The sequence below is a fragment of the Semicossyphus pulcher genome, unplaced genomic scaffold (assembly GCF_022749685.1).
Source record: "Semicossyphus pulcher isolate SPU_LCO1_2020_fin unplaced genomic scaffold, fSemPul1.0.p SCAF_13, whole genome shotgun sequence".
Lineage (NCBI taxonomy): Eukaryota > Metazoa > Chordata > Actinopteri > Labriformes > Labridae > Semicossyphus > Semicossyphus pulcher.
The window spans coordinates 20,471,435-20,484,091 of record NW_027211637.1 but is presented as its reverse complement, the minus strand read 5'-3'; the positions used below and the strand labels follow the sequence as shown (position 1 = coordinate 20,484,091).

The 12,657-nt window shown below is 43.6% G+C and overlaps 1 protein-coding gene across 1 annotated transcript in view; it reads left to right on the top strand.

The window, feature by feature from the left end:
- The first annotated feature begins 1,224 nt into the window (after nt 1-1,224).
- Nucleotides 1,225-12,657, top strand: part of LOC138589374 (uncharacterized) — a 42,893-nt gene continuing 31,460 nt past the window's right edge. Inside the window, exon 1 of the mRNA XM_069659637.1 lies at nt 1,225-1,517. The gene's annotated coding sequence lies outside the window, so the exon portion shown is untranslated. The remainder of the gene's footprint in view (nt 1,518-12,657) is intronic.

The window sequence follows — 12,657 nt, the reverse complement described above, 5'->3', positions numbered from 1 at the left end:
TAACCTGCATGGACTAATATGTTTGAATAATGAGGCCCTGTAATTCTTTGTGAAAACGAATTATAGTATTATATATTATAAACATTATGTTTTGATAGTTTGTTTGGAACTATTTTTGCTAAAATGTTAGCTACCCACGAGCTAACACTAACTTAAAAAATATTTCACGGTGACGTCAGCAGAAACAGAAAAACAGGAGCATACCTTTTGGGTCCTTTTCCTCGGGACATTTTTTGAAGGTAAGTCCAATTTTCTTGGGTATTTTAGCCACGCCTGGTTTGGTTTACCAAGCCTCGAGATTAAAGCATTGGGGCAGGTTTATGCTTACGTTGGATATACAGGTAACGTCAGATGTAGGCCTACGTCGCTTTGGACTAAAGCGTCTACTACTATCAAATTGTGTAGTTGTAACGTTAGCTTGTGTTGGCAGCCAGCTGACTGACTGAGAACACTGACTGCAACTAACTGACACTCAGGTTACACTCTGTTACATAGGCTTTGGTTCAATTATACTTTTGCAATGTGCATCACACCAGTAGAAGCTTCGGTAAACTTTACTTTTACTGTTATTACTGCATTTCCTCATTTGCCATTTCGATTGTTTTTCGACGTTGTCATGCAAATTTTAAATTCGCTGTATTTTCCATACATAGCCTAGTTCATCATGCTGTGCAATAATTTCTGCTACACTGTGCAATATTACAGCAATGTTTTTCTATCTCATTCTGATTAATACTACACACCATGTGTGTTATGATTAAAAAAAAAGGGCAATTGTTCAATTTTCTGTGCAGAAAAATAACTGCATATCTTTCGACAAGGAAAAATGTATACATAGTGTGAGCAGTCTTTTAATTAATTTGTTACTTTTATTATTTATATATATATATTTAATCTTTTTAATGCCACCTGCACTTTTTGTCTATTTTCATTACTTTAGTACTTTATTTAATTAGCCTGTTTTGTGAGCTGCTGTAACGAGTACATTTCCCCAGTGGAGGATCAATAAAGCTTATCTTATCTTATCTTATCTTATCTTATTAAGGTCAAATGATGTAATTTGTTCTTAACTTTAATGAATCCTCATTAATGAAGCTTTTATTTTGGAAGCTCTTACCGGAAACCAGTTTCCTATTACGTCTCTCTTGACAGTGCTTTCAGTCACATGGTGCTGCCTAACGGAGAGCTGATGGAGCCAGATGAGAAAGGCAGGAGGCGAGCCCCTCCGGTTGCGCGTCAGCATCCCCTCAAATAGCAATCCGCTGCTGTCACTTGTGCTCCACATACTGACAGGCGGACGACTACAACCCCGAAACAACAAATTAAAGCGAATTTCATCTGGCATGCAGCTGTTTTTTTTCATGTGATGTCAAAGAAGAAGAGTAAGGTGAGGCTGTGAGGAGGCTGGAGCTCTGCAAAGAATGATAGTGAGGATCAAGGCGCGCTGTCCCGGGAGAACTCATCTGAAGAGCTGGCCCTGAGAGACCGGGATGCTCCTATAACGCACCGGGGGGCTAGTGAGTACCATCCATCTGATCTATGTCTCTCTATTTCTGCTTTCACTTTGGTGACATCTGCACAGTTTTGGACCGTTCAGCGTGCCCTCCCCTCTTTATCGCATCTGAATTATTCTCGATCCCACCTGTCTGATCAATCATTCATAGGCTTCTTAGTAAAGTGCAGCATAACCGGTTGGTCAGCGATGTGTGAAAGTTGCCTTGCTAATTTGGAAACGCTGCACTTCCCCCCCGTTGCACAAATCAGTGTAACTTAATGCATGCACGCATCGAGGTTTAATATCATGCGGTGCATTACAGTGGGTGATTTGGGAGGGGGGTCGATCGTGTCCCTTTAAAGTTTTGATTAGAGGGAACATGTGTTGCACGCTGCAGCCACAGTGTCGGTGCCAGGCTAATTAATAAAGGCTTTGTGAGGGGCTCTGCTATCACAGGCACTCATCATTAATCCGCTGATGGCCCGGAGGGCGTGGGTTGCTGTACAGTACGTGATGATAAGAGAAAGGCAGCAGTCCTACTTACACAGCAGGGTCGATTAATTATGGACTTAGATCTGATGAACTCACAGACAGTTAGGTGCACAAGAGGAGACACAGACATGTCAAACAGAAAGAATGGCCTTTAGTGGCAATTTTGTGTTTCATTTTCACCATTGATCTGTGACACTGACGATGATCCCCCCCCACAAGGCAACTTCTCCCTGTTGAGACACACAGTGGCTTAAATTAAGGCTGTGTACTTTGAGATGACGTAATTTCCCAGCACATAAAGCAGTATATAAATCCTCGCCTGTGTATCTAAATCAGCCTGTAATGATGCTCTCACCTGTAATAATAAGCTCCGCTGTGAGATGCCTTCTGTGCTGCTGAATGTGTGGGTGTGAGTAGAACTTCTCCAGCAGGCTCGGTGCATGTAGATGAATGAAATCCACTTACTATGCAGCAAGGGTTCCCACATCCAGTGTGTATGTGTGCGTGCATGCTCGTGTGTGTGTGTGTGTGTATCTCACCTCATTACACTCATTGTGTTGACTTAAGCAGGAGGGTCACCCCTGAGGCCCGTTCTCTTGCCTTATTGAGGAGTGATGCCCTGAATTACACCATGCCTGACATACAGGGGCACACCGGGAGAGGCGTTTCTGCTCCGTTCATTTTGACTGAAACATCATGTATGAATGTGACGTATATTTCCTGGCACGGAAGTCAGTGCATCGCACAATCACCATGAAACTGCCGGCCACTCTCGACGAGTGCGTTTTCGCTGAGAGGTGCTTAACTCCTGGATCTCGTATATTTTGAATTTGCGACGGAGCTCCAGCTCTGGTTCGAATTCCAGGCAATTACGTTCACAGCCCGCCCACGCACACTTTGTACAGGAGCTCCTCTATTCTTGGTTGTTCTACAAACTGACAAAAAAAACCTCTGTCTCCCTTACAGCCTGTGTACTGCATTCTCCTGAGGCGTTCTCAATATTCTCCCTGTGTATGTATTAAACATCAAGCATGTCGATCCGCAGGCGTGGGGCCGAGCACTTTAAGGCAGAGTCAGCCTTCTGTGGAGGGTGACAGAACAGTCAGATGGCCCCCACAGGGCACAGAACAATTCCTGCTGCTGATGCACCCAAGGCGACAGGACTGGAGCGCTCCTCTTCTCCTCCCTCCCGTCTCATCCACCCCTCAATCCCATCATCCCCTCCCCACCTCCATGTCATGGAAATAAACACACTCTCTCGGGTTCACCTGCACACCTGCACGTCAGATTCTGCACTCCTTCTGTCTCCCTTCGTCACCTACGCACGCCTGCTTATATGCACACATATATTGTCTCTCTAAACACATGCAGACATATGCCTAAGGAGTTTGAATGAATTTCAACAAAAAGAACAATATCAAATTAAGTAAAAGTGGCACTTTTTTGCAGTGCAGATGTATTAAATTCAATAACACAGTGGCCACTGTGTGTACACTCTCTAATACACACCATCGCAATGTCCTGCACATTGTAATATTCTCTCTTACACATGCATCTGGACCCTTTAGGTCAATTTAAACATGTTCACCGTAATAGCAATGCAAATTTTAAAGCCAGTGTGAGTGCACACAGAACAATGGAGACATGCAGTAGTGTAGAAGTGAATGGACGCTAATTATGATTCAGTGATTCTTCTGCAGAAACAAGAAGAAATGGGAGAAAAACTGGTGGTAAATATTATAAGGACTGTTGCTTGTTGTACGTTTTGAGTAGAGATAGACCGATATAGTTTTTTCAGGGCCGATACCGATACCGATTAAAAGTAGTCAAGGAGGCCGATAACCGATATTTGAAGCCGATATTCATTTGCAGTAAAAGTGAAAATATTGGCGTCAAAATTTTGAATAATACAAACTCCAACACTTAACTTTGTTTAAATGCCTTTAAGCATATTCATCAGAGCCAAAATAACCCAGTTGTAAATTGATCTCTTATCGGCCGTCTGATTAAAAAAAAAAAAAGGCCAAAGCCGATATGCACCAAAATGCCGAATATCGGCGCCGATAATCGGCCCGGCCGATAATCGGTCTATCCCTAGTTTTGAGGTCACACAAACTTACATGTTGGCTCCATAGACTGCATAAAAGGACATCTCCCTAAAAGTGAAGCAAAATCATGTCGAGCGCCCCCTGCTGACTGGCTGCAGTATAGGTCGTAAAGCCCGCCTCCTCCATGTTAACAGATGGGACATGAGCCTCAAATGAGGGAAAAAATACACGCCAAATAATTATTTCTCAAACATGGTTTCTGTCATTGTAGTTAGTTTTTATCACGCTGATTTAAATCCAAGTCTTTCTGACAAGTTTATTTTTAATTAGTTATTTGATGCTGTAAAAAGGATGATTGACAGCTCTCTTGACAAATACTGCTCCTGCAGCCGATCTGTTCCTGATAAGCAGAGTAGAGGAGGAAAGGCGAGAGGAAACGTAACTTAAACAATCTCTACAGTCAGTGAAGTTTGCATATCTGTGAACGTCTGCTTCAGACCAACACAAGAAGCTGTTCTGCTGTTAAATAAGCCGACGTCTGGGATCTTTTTTCGGTAATTTAAGTGTGTGTTTTAGTTAGCGTAAGTGGCTACGGCCGCTCTCTACGGCACAGTCTCTGGCTCCAAATGACGTCACCATCAGAAGACGGCAGCGCCTATCACGGGGGCTATTTTAGCTTCAGTTTCGCACACAATGATAGCAGATGGAGACGCGTCGTCCATCTTTATATACAGTCATCGGTTGGCTCGCTCAGTGCACACTCAGGCAATGCGTAGTTGCTTGTTAGGAAATGTATCGATGCTACACTGGCTTTTTGGGCATGTAAACGGGCTGCAAAAACATAGTGAGCAAATTTGATAGGAGGCGTATCATAAGACTGCATTGCAAGAGTAATTGAGAATAGTAATGTGTAAAAACAGTCGTATTATCCTGTATGTCAGAGAATATGTGCCTTACAATAGCTAAACAATCATGGTGCAGGTGACCTTGCTATTCTTCTAACAGAGCTCTGTGAGTTTTGAAGTCGTCCTTAAATGTTCCGTTGCTTGATTTATATTCTCCTTCAATCCTAAACGTTGCTAGAAATGCCGCTCAGGAGAACCGGACTGTTTCAAGAAACTTCAGAAACTCACTCTTCCTACACACGCACCATCCTTTCCTCTGTCTTGTTGGTGATCATACACTCTCACACACAATTATAGTCTTTCCACTGGCTCACGCACACCATCATTCTCTTATAAGCACTGTAATTTGTCTAACACAAACAACCATTCGATCTCTCATGGATTACATAAAGAGGGAATATGATGGTTTGCCTGTGACTGAGGATGATAGTGTTAAAAGAGCAAACACAGCACCTCTCTGTTATTTGGCCTTTTGAAGACGTCGCTCGTCGTCCGTGTCCTTTGATTGCCGGTAAAAGGTGCAAAAGTGTGACGCGAGCTTCCCGGATAACGGCGCAAATGGTCCGTGAATCCTCCAAGTGTGTGTGCGCACACGTGTGTGTGCATGTCAGCTGTGTGCATAATAGCTCAGGGATCGGGGGGCCGTGGATTGGCCAGTCAGCCAGACAGATGTGCCCCGGCCTGGACTCGGAGTGCAAGGGGGCCTCAAACTGGCCTGCCACCCAGCATTAGTGCCATGGATCCATGACCAAAGAGCTCAGGGCACTGAAACTCACTGTCTGCATAAAACGCTCTCAATTATTAATGCTGCGTATAGGGCAACGCACGGGCGGAGGGAGGGAGGGAGGGAGGGAGGGAGGGAGGGGACGAGGAAATGGGCTCTGAAGGAAGGAGAGGAAAAAAGAGAGTGTGAAGGAGTCGACAGTTAATGAAAGGAGAAGATTAAATGAATGTAAAGACACATTTCTGAAGAGTTTACTTCAAGGGCAATTTATAGTGCGCTGAACACTGACGTTGCCACTTTAAACCATGTTTAAACAAAATAAGATCACCATGGCAACAAATTAAAAAAACGTGATTCTACATCTTATTGTTGATGCTCGCTATTACTCTTCTTTAGGGAACAGTTAGACCTTCATCTCTTTCACACCACAGCACAATAGCATCTTAGAACACACCTCGGTTTTTGTGTCAAAAGTCTGATGTTTTAATCCAGTCGTACAAAAGTCTCCTCATCATTAATTGCTGAGTGCACCGGTAGTTTAGTATCCGTCGTCTCTGCGTGCACTAAATACATTTCAGCCTAGGTACAGCATTGCAGCAGCTTGCCATTAGAGCAGGAGCTCTGTAATTCATAAGTATTGATTCATGTCTGAGCAGCATTACAGCATAATGTCCCTGAACTATATACAAGAGCAAGCACAATAATAAATAAAGCAGCGAAGAAAAGGAAGCGATTTACACGGATATGCCATCAGCTCCCCATTATGTCTAATCTTGTACAATCACTATACATGCAATAATATGCTCGTTCATATTCAAGTCCATTATCACATGTAGATAATGTGCTCTATTTTCTGCTCCCATTTAGCAGCCAAACACATGAACTGAGAGACTTCTGTGCTGGAAATTGTGCCAGTTCTTCATGCTTTATTTAGTAGAAATTTCTAACAAGTTTCATGTGAAGGGAATGAGCCCTCCGCACAGGAGCACAACTTTTAAACGTCATTTCAACCGACTGGTTTAGAAAATCTTTCAAGGTCTTAGCAGCAGGTGAAGCTCCAGCTCTCCACTCAGGAAATAGTCCCTCAACCTTCAACTCATGTTGCGTATTACCGCTGCTCTTTGATTTTTTAGCCTTCTGGTGATGGTGTATAAAACCCTCTTTAATATATGCGTGTGTGTGTGTGGCTTTTTAGTTATCATTGATCATGGTCGCTGTCACCTAAGCCTTTTTTCCTTTGAAATTCTGAGCAAGCGTAGGTGCAACCGCCGCCTCGGTTTGTGCCTTTCTAATACAGGAAATACAGTCGCACAACTTTGGGGAAATCATTTTTATGTTGCAACAGGTTGAATATTTTATCTTCCACATGTTTAGGAGAGTCTTTGATGCAACAACAAAGGACATTTCAGGTGAACAACTTCAGCAGGTAGTCGTTATTTGGAAAATGAGATGCTTGGCCCAGTGACTCAGACATAATGGTGATACATGAGGCACCAACTGGTTATTTTATGCCACTGTAGTAAAAGGCATAAGCGAGTTGCAGCAAATTGCAGCGGCGCAACAGATTTTTGAACCAAGCTACACCAGCATGAAGTCTTCCCAGTGTGTGTTTTTGCACAGCGCTCAGGGGTTGCAGAAGCAAAAGGCGCTCGCCACGTAAACAAAAGCGCAAACTTCTCATACACTGTCACTGTTACGACCGCCGAAGCCAGCTCAGAGGCGGAGCAGCTTCGTCCCCCAATTCTGCATCTGTTTTACATAAAAGATGAGGCGAAACTAGAAGTGTGGACATCGAAAAGTGGCCGATGGCGTGCCACGGCATGTGCCACTATGTGTGCTGGTAGTTCAGCGGTGTGTGCCATTGCCGATGGCATGCCACTAAGGGGCCAGCGGCATGTGCCAGTCATTAGACTGGCATGCCGATCCCTTCAGTTAAATTCCACTCATCTTCCAAAGGCAGGTGGCCCTCGGAAGTGAAAGAGCACATGAAAATGTAGAGCAGAAAATGCTTTACGACATTTACTGCTGTAAATATATACATTTGTTGTCTTTATTGACAAAACAAGTGCAACATGTACATAAAGGAATGTATATGTTTCTCTCGTCTGGCTTTCATGTGTATGTATGGTTGATTCAGCCAAGCAGAGACAAAACAATCCCACCTTGAAGTGGCAGTGTAAAAGAGGCTTTAAGTTTGAAGTCAGAACCTGCAGATGCCGCTTCCTCTCCTTCTGCTCGGTCAAAGGTACCAAATTGGAATTTGTAACTGCACAAAGCCACTTTTGAAGTAACGTTAAATCAATCTTCTAGTCTTTATTGACCTTTGGAAATTTGACTTACAGTAGCATGACCCCTTTTAGCACCGTGAATATGCAACTACTGTGACCTCAATGTCCTTCTCAGTGTTCAGCGCCCACAGTGAAAGAGCCTCGCAGCTGCAGTACGGCAGGATGCTCTGTATCTGTGAAGACGAGCCGCTTTTGTTCTCCATTCTTAAAGTTTGTCACTTGTGGTGGGCGGAGAAGTGTTTATACCAACAGCAGTTTAATCTGCGCAAACACGGCGAATCATCTGGGTCTCATTAGCGGGCGACAGGATGCTCCTCTCTGTGGCACTTCTAGCTGGCTGGTTTGTGCCGTTGGATCGGCGCACTTGGACATGACGATATCGCCTGCTGCTGCTTTAAGGAAGTTACGTAACCACGTTGCATGCTCTGCTCTGGGTTGAGAGTCAGAGCCAGTCTGAGCATAGGTTCAGACTTTTGCTTCACACTTCCACCCAGCCAATTTAACATCAGATCACTCTTTGTACATTATAATGAAGCTTAAGCTCACATCATCTGCTGGCAAACACAGCTGCGGTTATAATGGGGGGCTGTTGCATCAGCTCATGATAGACTTTCTGATGCCATTATGTGCAGCAGCTAGATTGCAGTATTATTATGAGCGTGTATATCAGCAAGAAATAATACAAAAGAGAGTAAGTAGCTTTGTACTCAGTGACAGCTAAATGTATAATAAGCGTCCAAAGTGTCAGTGTGTGTATAGGGTGTTGAATAGATTAAAACTGTGCAGGCTGGCTGAGAAACATTCTACACAACAGGATGTAATGCAGTGTGTGTTTGTGCAAGTATGCATGTATGTGTCTGCACCTTTCGAAGCCATCTGTCTGTGTTTGAATGTCAACAGTCTGCATATATTTGTACGTTTTCCCGTTAATTGTCAACACAGTTATAGTATCGACGTGTATATGAGCTGTGTCAGTGTGCCATAAGTGTCTCTTCCTGTTTCAGACGCAGACAGGCAGCAGCGTGCGCGCTGGTGGGCGAGTTCACCTTTGCAACAGTAGCTGTTTATCGATTCCTCTGACAGTCGCACAGGTGTTAGCGATGGAGGATCAGCCTCTGCACTCAGCGAGCGCGAGGACAGCGGGGCGTTCATGCCGACTGCTGTGTTTATTTATTCATTAACAGGCGGTTTGCTCCTCGGCTCTGCCTCAGAGGAGCGCTTTCACCTGTTTCACCTCCTGAGGTTCGAGATAGCTGCCGTGTTCGGTATCAGATCCGGCAGGATCACACACACACATTCGCGGCAGCATCCAGCCCGTTTGCCTACCGTGAACGAGCAGGGCTGGAGGGACAGTGAAAGCCGGAGGAAGGGAAGAATGAAGGGTGGAGTCGAGGGCTCTGGGGACCGTGGCGAGGCAGATCCTATATTGATTGGTTTAGTAAGAGAATCCTCCGGCTTTTAGTGGTGCTTCTTAATAAGAGCGGCTTGTGGAAAGAGAGATCGCATCAGCTGAACTCCACTCCAGAGGCTGCCTTCGGCTTTAAAGAATAGTTCACGGCAGAAATCAAAACATAAGCCAGAGACGAGGCTAATCCATTTAGATTATGGTTTTGGGCACTCAATAACTCTTTACACGTCGGGTTGACACTTTTTCAATGAGGGCAGTTGTACTTTTTTAGCATTTCAAATGTCATATAAAGGTCATAAACTTTTCTGCAAGGCCCATCTTTACAGGTGCGTGATCTCCCTGCAAAACTCTGCATGTACCTATCACACGGCACGCAGCCGGATCACACGAAACCGACCTCCGTGTCTTGCAGTGGCTTTGTGTGCTCGTCGCAGCCTGGATGTTGCGGTTTTTGTTGCATTGACACAGCTTCTTTTGCTGCACGTCCCCTCATCCGTCTATCTTGGTGTTAAGTCGCGGCTTCAGAGAAACAGCCGAGCTATTTTAGGAGGCAGCAGATTGTGTTAAGCGAGGAAGTGAAGTGACACAACTGGGGTTGAGATTCCTTCTTGCCTGAAAACCTTGAAAATATCTTTATTTAGCAGCACGCTGCTCCCCTGACACCTTTGCAGATTGCACCTAGCTACAATCAGATAATGGGCTGCCACAGGAAGCAAGCCGCGTATCAGAGCAGGAAGAAACACACACACAACACACACTTCTGACATTTATTCTGCTACTTTTTATAGTAAAACATTTCTAAGAAGGGAAACTGTTGTCTCTAAAGGTCAATTTAATTCTTGCGCAAAAAAAAGAGATATTTTTGTCATCATCTTGACATTTTAAAATGTACATTGTGGGATTTGAAGCATCATATCGACTCATGTAACTTTGAAGAATGTGGGACGTATGATTCTTTCTGCGCGTGTGTATTATTGAGAGAAGAGCAGGAACTATTTTAGGCTGTTTTTGATGATTTAATTTTATTATTTATGTATTCACCTCCACATGAAAGAGATCTGAGGTCCCAAGTGGTCTCTGTCTTTTTCCTCCCGCACACACTTTTCTTCTCTTTCATGCACACGCACATTAAAACCCATATTTAGTTAGCCACTTGCTACCACTTCCTTCAAACTGTCAGCACTTTTATATTTGATTTGATAGTAACCGTATGCCTCCGCCCTCCCTCGCAGCAGAAACTTCCAGCGTGATCCGCCACGCTTGTGTGTGAGTGCAGTTCATTGTGTTTGCGTGTACGGGCACCTGCTGTGTTTGTGCTCTTCAGTCACCCATCTGATCGATAGCAAGCTGGCTCTGTCAGCGTGGCGGCTGTCACTGGATCGCTGCTAACCCAATTAACCAAACTGTGCTCTAACCCAATTATCAGAACCTCTGCACTATATTAACCCGGTTCACACTGTCGCGCACATGAGTCTCACTGGCGTCGAACATGCCGGGCCAGCAGGTCAAACAACAAGTGTAAACACCGCGGGTATGATCTGCTTCTGTCACACTGAGCAGCAACTCCTCTAAAATATTAATGCATTCTTATTTTTGTGCCTTTTTTTGCTTCCGTCATAACAGCAGATACACAGTTTGATGTTTTCATACAAATTAACAAGTCATTTTTCTGGTTGTAGCTTCTGTAATGTGAGGATGTAATGCTTTCCTTTTTGGTAAATGATGGTGAACTAAATATCTTTGTGTTTTTGACTTCTGTTCGGCCAAATTAAGACATTTGAAGATGTTAAGTTGAGCTGTGGAAAGTTTGAATCGCTATATTTCAGACATTATGTAATCAAAACGGTGAATTAAAAAAATAATCCTCAGATTAATAAATAATGCCAGTAATTGATTAGAGATAGACCGATATGGTTTTTTCAGGGCCGATACTGATATCGATTATTAGTAGTCAACGAGGCCGATAACCGATATTTGAAGCCGATATTCATTTGCAGTAAAAGTGAAAATATTGGCGTCAAAATTTTGAATAATACAAACTCCAACACTTAACTTTGTTTAAATGCCTTTAAGCATATGCATCAGAGCCAAAATAACCCAGTTTTAAATGTATCTCTTGTCGGCCGTCGGATTAAAAAAAAAAAAAAAGGCCGATGCCGATATGCGTCAAAATGCCGAATATCGGCGCCGATAATCGGCCCGGGCCGATAATCGGTCTATCCCTATAATTGATTGTTGCCCCTTAATCCAATATGTGCTTGTACACAAAGTATTATAAACATGAAAAATGACCGGACATACAATAATCATGATGATGTAATAATACATTTTATCTGTATAAAACCTTACATATGGGAAATGCAGCTCAAAGTGCTTTTTAATAAGAAAAGAAAATACACGTTAACAGAAAAAAACGCCTTAATAAGATGTAAAGTAAAACTCACTGGATTGAACCAGCAGCAGATGATCATCAGTGACGACGTCACATCTCTCCCTGCTTGGGGAACCTAGTTTGAACCTTTTTAACCTGCTGTTAGGATTGTGAATCAGAGAGCTATAAAGAACAAGCTTTATTACTTAAAGGGATAGTTCTTTTTTTTTAAGTGGGGTTATATGAGGTATTTACAGTAGATGACAGTCAGCACAGCCTCTGTTAGGAGAAGCAGGCCTGCGCTCCTACGCAGAAGCTAAGCTACGTAACGTTGCAGACGGGGTCAGGAGTACCGCGTACTCGAGCCACTTAAAAGAGCACTACACATAAACAACCATTTCAGTTTAAGTGTATTTTTTATTTTTGTCACCGCTTCCACTCGGTGTCAGACGGCCGTTTCCCTGGTGGGCCCTGTACACTGACGCATGCAGCGCACAGTGTCGGACCATCTGTTTGGGTCAGCAGAAGAAGAGACAACAAGTAAAACAAAATACAATATTATAGAAACTACAAAAAGCTGTTCACGGTGATGAAAACTGAAGCTTGATATCAGTGTGTGCTAGCTGCAGTGCTACAGTACTCTTGGCCCCGTCTGCAGTGGTGTATAGCTTAGCTTCCGTGTAGGAACTCCGGCCGGCTTCTCCTGACCATCATTTACACTTACTATTGAAAAGTACCGCATACATCCCCACTTATAAAAAGAACTATCCCTTTAATATTGTGCCAATAATGGAGAAAATGTGTTAACTTATACGCCTCAACCACACCTTTAATCAGCTGAGCAGCCTGGTTACACTCAGTGAACTCATTCTGTTTCCATGTGTCTCGAACATCATCGCTTTGTCTTTCCGCCCTGTCCCACTCAA